At 38.3% G+C, this 8,931-nt stretch overlaps 1 long non-coding RNA gene across 1 annotated transcript; it reads left to right on the top strand.

Annotated features, from left to right (window-relative positions):
* The first annotated feature begins 513 nt into the window (after positions 1-513).
* On the top strand, positions 514-5,926 carry LOC129058471 (uncharacterized). Its single transcript, XR_008523588.2, has 3 exons — positions 514-666; positions 3,392-3,509; positions 5,346-5,926. It is a non-coding gene; the product is annotated as an uncharacterized LOC129058471 (long non-coding RNA).
* Positions 5,927-8,931: the final 3,005 nt, after the last annotated feature.

The following is an 8,931-nucleotide window of genomic DNA, read 5'->3' as shown; positions in this document are numbered from 1 at the left end:
AGAGAGGTTAAGTGACCTAGCCAGCAAGCAACGGCAGATCTGATACAGGAAATAAACTATCTTGCCTCTCCACTAAATAATGCAATTGTGTCCCAAATGCAAAGTGAGGACTATCTCCTTTCAGCAGCCAGAAGTTCTTTGAAGAGATATTGACCCAATGGAATGACAACCCCCATCTAGCATGAAAAAGACAACAATAACACACAAACATAATCTTATTTCGGCACAGTAAAAACCCTCTAACTTAGGAAGCAGCAGCTGGAGGTGGAATTACTTGCTGGACTTTCCTTTCACCTTTGTGGAGATGCCCAGTGCAGTAGGAAAGGAACGAGGCTCACTTTCATCCTCCACGATGTAGCTCACTGTGGGCCTGGAGCTGGTGAAATTGTGTTTTCACTAAATTAGGTCTGTATGATAACAGTGAGGAAATTTATTTCCACACTACCACCAGGTTAAAAGCTTGCCCCAACCAAATCCACAACAGGAATGTTCTGATTCTCTTTAACTGCATCATTTGCTTATGACCTTTCATGGAGTTCTATGCTTAGAACTGCATGTCTAGCCCAATACTCTCCAATTGGAATATAATGCAAGCAATGAATGAGCGGGACATATGTAATTTTTAAGAACCTGGTAGCCACCTTTTTAAAAAGTAAAAATAAGCAGGTAAATTAATTTTCATAAGCCTATTTTACTTAGTATATATAAAATATTATTTCAATATATAATTAATACAAAAACATTAATGAAATATTTTACATTTTCATACAAGTTGCAGAAATGGTATGAATTTTACAGTTACAGTACATCTCAGCTGGACTAATCACATTTCAAGAGCCCATTAGTCACATGTAGCAAGTGACTATCATATTGGGCAGTGGGCATCTTAGAGTGTGGGGACATAATGTCTGTGGGTCTTGAGAGGAAGAGGAAGAAAAATGGAGCCTTGAGAGGAAGAGGAAGATGAAATGGTCTATTTTTTTTTTTCTTTTGAAACAGGGTCTCACTCTGTTGCCCAGGCTGGAGTGCAGTGGTGCCATCTTGGCTCACTGCAACCTCCACCTCCCAGGCTCAAGCAGTTCTCCTGTCTCAGCCTCCCAAGTAGCTGGGATTACTGGCGCGCACCACTACCACCCAGCTAATTTTTTTGTTATTTTTTTTTTTAATAGAGACGGGGTTTCATCATGTTGGCCAAGCTGGTCTTGAACTCCTGACCTCAACTGATCCACCCGCCTTGGCCTCCCAAAGTGCTGGGATTACAGGCATGAGCCACCACGCCCAGCCAAGATGAAGTATTCTTACACCCCAAAATTTCTCCACCCTACTATAACATTATCTCTGCCAACTTTTTACATAAATAATCTACTTCAAATCACAGAGAATAATTTATCATCTCATTAGTAGTTCTTCCTTACCAAATTTTATTGCTTCTAAACGAAGTGTATGAAATACAAACCCAAAATTTTAAGTTTAAAATACAAATATGTATAGATACATAGATTAATGTGTGTATGTATGCCTATATATATATAATATAGATAAAGCTTAGTTTCATAAAATTTTGATTATTTACTTTTTGCTTTTGCTTGCCTAATCAGATAATTACCTTGGTTTTTATTCTAAATCTTCTGTAGAACAAGGTGGACTGTAAATAAATAATAACTTTATTTATACATCTCATTTTCCCCCTGTAGTCATAGCATTCATGTAAAAACTCTTACCTACCCAATAAAATATTTCATCAGAACGTGAATGCCTTGTTTTATCAGAGGGAATTTCTTTTAGCTAAAACACCTTGTGACCTTCTGTTATTGAACCATATATTAATCATATGAAAAGTTATAAAGAGAAAATTTGAATCAGTGGATAATGAATGTCTAACACACTAGACTCGGGCTCACAGTCTCTCTCACTACCCGAGGCATGAGTGTGAGGGAGGCAGTTTGTATTCTATGCTAATGCTTTTTTTTCAATGCTCAATTCCCCTCCCCTTGCCTTTTTTTTTTTAACTGTCTCACATTTCAACACTTCCATATAACTAGCTAATCTGATAAACCCATACTTGACATATGTAAAAAGTCAAGAAAAGCCTATTTGTGGGCTATCTTTGTCTTTCTAGCTTCTAAGTGTCAAAATATATTTAAGAATGTTTGTTTGTTTGTTTGTTGTGGAGCCATTTTCATTGCTTTTGTGATACAATAGAAAAATGGGAAGTGGGCTAAGCACCCTGGCTCACGCCTGTAATCCCAGCACTTTGTGAGACCTGGGTGGGTAGATCGTTTGAGCCCAGGAGTTCAATACCAGCCTAGGCAACATGGTGAGACTCTGTCTCTACAAAACATAAAAAATTAGCTGGGCATGGTGGTGCGCACGTGTAGTTCCAGCACCGTGGGAGGCTGAGGTGGGAGGATCACCTGAGCCTGGGAAGTCAGGGGAAGTCAGTGCAGTGAGCCTTGCGCCACTGCACTCAGGCCTGGGAAACAGAGCAAGAGGCTGTCTCAAAAAAAAGGAAAAGAAAAAGAAAAAAGGGAAGTGCCTCTTTCTGGCTTCTGGCCTAGAGGCTGTGCTTCCAAGACTGTGAGAATGGCCACCCTGCAGGCTGCAACCCTTTATAAGAAATAAAGCTCTCCTTTCCAAATTTATAAACCTCATGACTCTTCAGTTGATGTGATTAAAACAAAAAGTTATGCTAAATGAAAACTTTACATCAAGAACAGAGAAAAGTTGCATTAAGATAGGCAATAAATGGAAGGATTTAGGACAGTCTTGTTTGAACACAGGGTGTGTGTGTGTATCTGTGTGTCTCTGCATGCATGTGTGTATGTGTGTTTGTATATGTTTATGTCTAATTTGTGTATGTGTGTTTGTGTATGTTTACGTCTTGTGTATGTTATGTCTGCACGCATGTGTGTATGTGTGTTTGTGTATGTTTGTGTATGATTATTTGGTCTTTTCACCAAATCTCTACCAGAATGTCAAATGTGACTTATTTTTACGTAGAATATATATAAACTCTGAATCATTATATTTAGCTTAGTTGCTAAGGCAAGTGTAATTTATTTCCTGCTTTTATCTTTTACTTATAAATATAAAATTAAATAAAAGGGAATGTTTTGTAATAATCCGCAGATAACTCTCAATATTTTAAAAAATAGTTACAAATACCATGGAAGTTGTTTATTGGAATGTGGCTCTATAGTCCCTTATAGAAGTAATTTTATAAGAGCATGATTGATAATAATGGTTACTATTCACTAAATTTCAACGTATGTATGGCATATTATCTCTTTTTGTCATAACAGTACTGCAGGGAAATTATTATTATCTCCATTTTATGAATGAGAAAACTTAACATTACATGACTTTCTTTTTTTTTTTCCCTTTGAGACAGAATCTCACTCTATTGCCCAGGCTGGAGTGCAATGGCGCAATCTCGGCTCACCGCAACCTCCGCCTCCCAGGCTCAAGCAATTCTCTTCCCTTAGCCTCCCAAGTAGCTGGGATTACAGGTACCTGCCACCATGCCAGGTTAATTTTTGCTAAAAATACATGACTTTCTTAATGTTGTATAACCAACATTGGCAGAGTCAGCATTTAAAAGGAAGTCTCTCAGGTTTAACAGGTGTTTATACACACATGCATGCAGACATGACATACACAAGACAAAACATAGGTGTGTGTTTTGTCCACCAAACCAGAGGCTTCCTTGGGGTTGCAGTTGTACCCATACAATCTGATTTATCTCCCTAATATCATATTACTAAGTTATAATATTCATAAAATCATAAGCCCTAAAGCCAAGTGTATTGTATTTATTCAATATCAAACTCATTCTCGGTTCTAGCTACAGTGACAGGAACACATCTACCCTTGATGCAATTCTGGCTACACTTAAGTAACAAGAGAAGAAAGGGGAAAAAGGAAGGGAAGAAAGGGGATAGCTGTGGTAGGGAAGAAAGCAAATGTGAAATTCCAGTAGAATCAAAAATGGTAAGAGCATCTTCAGCTGTAGTGAGGAGGAATCAGGCCACCAGGGCTGCAGCTTTATACACTAAGGGACCGTTCTTACTAAAGAGATCTTTGTAAGAAAATTGGCAACTAATGAGTCAGAAACTACTTATGATTTCCTACTATAAAAATGCACCAAATGACTTGCCACAAACTTGAACTCACAATACTTGTTCATTCAGATCACTTCTCTGATTCAATAAAAATTGTAATTCAACTTTACAAAGCATTAGCTATTCAGCCCATTTTGCTGCCAGCATAGAATCTTTTTCCTTAGGTCTCAGGAAGGCCAGGAACCATCTAGGTCAATAGTTATCAACCTGGTAAGCATTTCCAAGTTATATAGCCTTCCCTTCTTAGTGATACTTCACTTGGGGAAGAATACAAGAATGGATCACAGAGACGCCAGGTGGGAGAAACAGGCATTCTACCTAATGTTATAGGATCCTCAGATGACTAATATGCAAGATCTCTTATGCCATTCTCACCAATTTCCCTGCTTGTTGAAAACACTAAGCTAGTCATCCCCTGCTGTGGCCAAAGACCTGAACCTAGACTGTCTAACATCTAACCCAGTAAACCTCTCTGTGCTTTCATTTCCTGGTTTGTAAAATATGGGTAATAGAATATATTCATAACAACAGAGGGGTAACTAATTAACAAAAATAAAGTACAGATGGCCTGACTTATGATGGTTTGACTTAGGATTTTTCAACTTTGTCATAGTGCAAAAGTGATATGCATTCACTAAAACTGTACTTTGAATTTTGATCTTTTCCTAAACTACCAGTATGCAGTACAATACTGTCTTGCCATGCTGTGTAGCAGCAGTGAGCCACAGCTCCCAGCTATGTGATTTAAGGTAGGCGAGGCTCAGATATGATGTTCAGTATGTTAGGTCTATTACATGCACTTGCAACTTACAACGTGTTGAACTTACATCAGGATGTAACACCACTGTAAGTTGAGAAGCATCTGTACTTAGAACAGCATCTGACACATAGAAAGTTTGTTGTTGTTGTTGTCATTATTATTTTATAGTGAGAAACTGAGGGCTGGATAGACCAAATGACTTATCTTACTTAACAAAGGGTTCAGAACAGAATGCAGATTACCTAAGTTGAAATCCAGTGCTTTTTCATGACACCAGTTGACTCTCAAACTGAAGTTAATACATGTGTTTCTCATTTTCTTAGCCTGTTTGTATCTACCCGAAGTCATGCATTTAACAGGGTCTTTACCAACATTACTGGGAGGCAGATTATTTAACGAATTTAAGAAATTTAAACTATTTTAGTTTGTACCTCATAATATTTTAGGATTTTTTCCCTCAACAGAACAATCAAGAACATTAAAAGAGAGCGAGCTCCACGTCACTCAACTGATGCTACCATCCAGGACAGAAATCAGCAGTTTCTGTTTTTCTACTGACCAGCTTTGCATTAAACACTGCAAATGGGAGAGCTAGTCCACTGAACTCATGCAAGCATTCATTTATTTATCCACAAAAAGCAAAATATGGCAAGGGGAATTTGGGAGGAGTGAAATAAGGGTTGTCAGACTACCAGTGACAAATGGGATGCAATTGTTCTCCAAAAGCTTGGAGCAGAGAAGTCTTCCCTTTTCCCCTCCCCTTAATCCCCACTGATTCCACCCTGCCTGCACACAGGGAAGGTGGTTAACAGAGGAAAGCCCCATGAATAAGCTATGACAGCCCTACATTCAGAAACTGATGTCATTTCCCTAAATACTGTTTGTAAAATGGTAATTATCTGCCAAGCAATGACAGCTGGCACTTAGCATAGACACACAGAGAGACAGAAAAAGAGAGAATGAGAAAAAAGGGTCCCTGCGTAATTTACCAAAGGGCTGAAAGAGAGAGGGAAACATAATCAGAAAAATAAAATGATTACCAGTGTGTGATGGGGTGAAAATTGCTTTGGGCATTTTTTTTTTCTTTAGAGAGCACAGGATTGAATTGGAAGAATGAAGCTGGAGCTCCAAGATGCCCACTGGAAGAGAGGAGGTTGTGTTAAGGTGTAAAAGGAGAAATACACCAATAGTGCTGGGCTGTGGCAAAGCAGCAGGAAAACTCTGTGCACACCTAGCCCCTCAAACAGGAACCACTTAGCCCAGCGATACTTAATAATACACCCAAGACTGTTTCCTTTAGTTCATTTGGGTTCAAGATATAATATAGTAAGTACCTCTTGCTCCCTTCCTTGTTATTTATGTGATGGTCGGTTTTATGTGTTAACTTGGCTAGGCTGTAGTGCTCAATTATCCAATGACACATTAATCTAGGTGTTGCTGTAAAAGTATTTCATAGATGTGCTTGATGTCTACAGTCAGTTGGCTTTATGTAAAGGAGATGATCCTGGATGATCTGGGTGAGCCTGTTTTAATCAGTTCAAAAGCCTTAAGAACAGAACTGATGTCTCCCTGAGGAAGAAAAAATCTCCCATTTGGACTGTGGCATCAGCTCCTGCCAAAGTCTTTCCAAATTGTCCTTCTCATAGCCTGCCCTATGGATTTTGGACTTGCCTAGTTAGCCCTCACAATCACATTACGATTCCTTGCAACAAATCAATCTCTCCTCTCTGTCTCTCTCCACTCACATATGCGTGCGTGCACACACACCCACACACACACACACACACACCCCTACTTGTTCAATTTCTCTGGTGGTACCCTGACTGTTAAACTTGTCAAGTACCTGTGCAGTGATTTGCTCAGCTAAGTGAATATGTTATGGGTTGATTTGTCATAATCCCCTCAAAATCCATAAGTTGAATACTTAACCTCCAGTACCTCAGAATATAACCTTATTTGAAAGTAGTATCATTATAAATATAATTAATTAAGATGAAGTCATTAGAATGGGCTCAAATCCTATATGATGGGCATCCTTATAAAAAGGGAAAGTTTGGAGACACAAATACACAAAAGGAGAATGCCATGTGAAGATGAAGGCAGAGATTAGAGTGATGTTCTACAAGCCAAGGCACACACCAGAGATCGTTAGCAAACCACAGGAAGAAAAAGAGAGGCATAGAACAGATCCTCCCTCCCAGCTCTCAGAAGGAACCAACCGTGCTGCCACCTTGATCTTGGGCTTTGAGCCTCTAAAACTGTGGGACAGTAAGTTTCTGTTGTTTTAGCCACTCAGTCTGTGGTACTTTGTTACAGCAGCCCTAAAAAACGAATGCAGCACATTACCAGGAAAATCGAGACAACTGAATTGGGGAAAGTTAAGAAACAGACAAAGTTACAAAATTTTCTGAGTATTACAGAAAGCTCCATTTCCTTGCTGCTTTTGAAATACAAACTTATCCCCTTTTATACATAATGGTTTTACTGCCAATAGCTACCCAAGAAAAGACCTGGATGATTAAACTGACAATTACAGAGATGTACAAATGTTCCAGAAATTTTTCAAAGTAGTTCTTTTAAATTCCAGGAATCTGGTCTCTTTTTGGATAACAGATGTTGTAGAACCTTCTATAACTATTCATCTCTCTATTTGTGCCCTCCTGGAGTGTAGCTCTTCAGTTCCGTCTTACAGGAAAAGCTAACAATCACCACCTGGTGTCCCTTCCCCTCTTCTAGCAAGTGAAGCTAATAGATATTCTGTAAAAGGAAAAACAATGGTTGGGCACAATGGCGCATTCCTGTAGTCCCAGCTACTCGGGAGGTTGAGTAACGAGAATTGCTTGCACCTGGGAGGTGGAGGTTGCACTGAGCCGAGATCGTGCCAGCCTGGGCAACAGAACGAGACTCTGTCCTCATAGACAGACAGACAGACAGATAGATAGATAGATAGATAGATAGATAGAGATAAATGGAAAAGCAACAGGTGTGCCCAATCTTCCACAAATAACTTGCAATCTGGCAGAACATAGAACCCAGGTCTTTTGATGCCAGTCACATCCAGCGGTCCTTCCAAGACATTGTTTCTATGCAGTTGTTGAGTTAGCAAGCCCGATAATTCCTCCCAATGTTTCTTATCTAAACACAGGTGTTTTTTCTAAAATGCAGGAATGTGAATTTGGATATATCATTCATCTTTTTGGGTATAAGTTTCTTCATTAAAAAAAAAATGTATCTTTATTTAGTCCTGACATTTCAAACCAACAGAATCAGCATCAGTGTAGTGAAAAGGTCAAAGTCCAGCTATTGTCAGTTTCTACGTATGTCATATTGACCAATTTACTTAACTTTATTAGACTTCATTTCCTCATTTTTAAAATGAGAAATGGAGTGTTATCTCTTTCACTGGGTCATTACAGGGACGAAATGAAATAACATGTGGAAACATGTTATAAGCTCTGAAGTAGTGGAAAGAAGATAAAAATAAAGTAGTAAGGTCACATCTGTAATCTTACGGTCTCCTTTCCTATCCCATGTTGTAGAGGATAAGCCACACTGAATGTGCATTCAGTTTACATCAGACTTGTTTGTGAAAGTTATAGTTTGCGTGGGTATATCCAAATCATTATGTTTTTACAAGCTTCACAGTCTGACCTAGCACAAAAATTAAGTACATGAAAAGTATTTCAGAGGCTTGTAGTTAATGGACAAACTTAGATATCCCTAATAGGTGCTTCTAAGCACTTATCAAACTTTTTCTTACCTCTTACTCATCTGGTTCCTTCACTACACTGTAAACACTTACGAAGGCAAGGTTATATTTTCATCATCCCTATATTCTCAGCATCAGTCTTTAAAATTTTTTGAAATTTATTTAATTGACAAGCAAAAATGTACGTATTTATAATGCATATGATGTTTTGAAATATGTATACTAAAGAATATTTGAATAAATATAGTCTTATTCAATTTTACTTTGGCCATAATCATTTTCAATAAAAAGTTTAAAATTTTTTAAAAGTTGACAATGTATTACTTAATTGCAATACATAA

Source organism: Pongo abelii, chromosome 2 (genome assembly GCF_028885655.2).
Source record: "Pongo abelii isolate AG06213 chromosome 2, NHGRI_mPonAbe1-v2.0_pri, whole genome shotgun sequence".
Classification (NCBI taxonomy): Eukaryota; Metazoa; Chordata; class Mammalia; order Primates; family Hominidae; genus Pongo; species Pongo abelii.
This window is presented reverse-complemented; position numbering and strand designations above follow the sequence as displayed.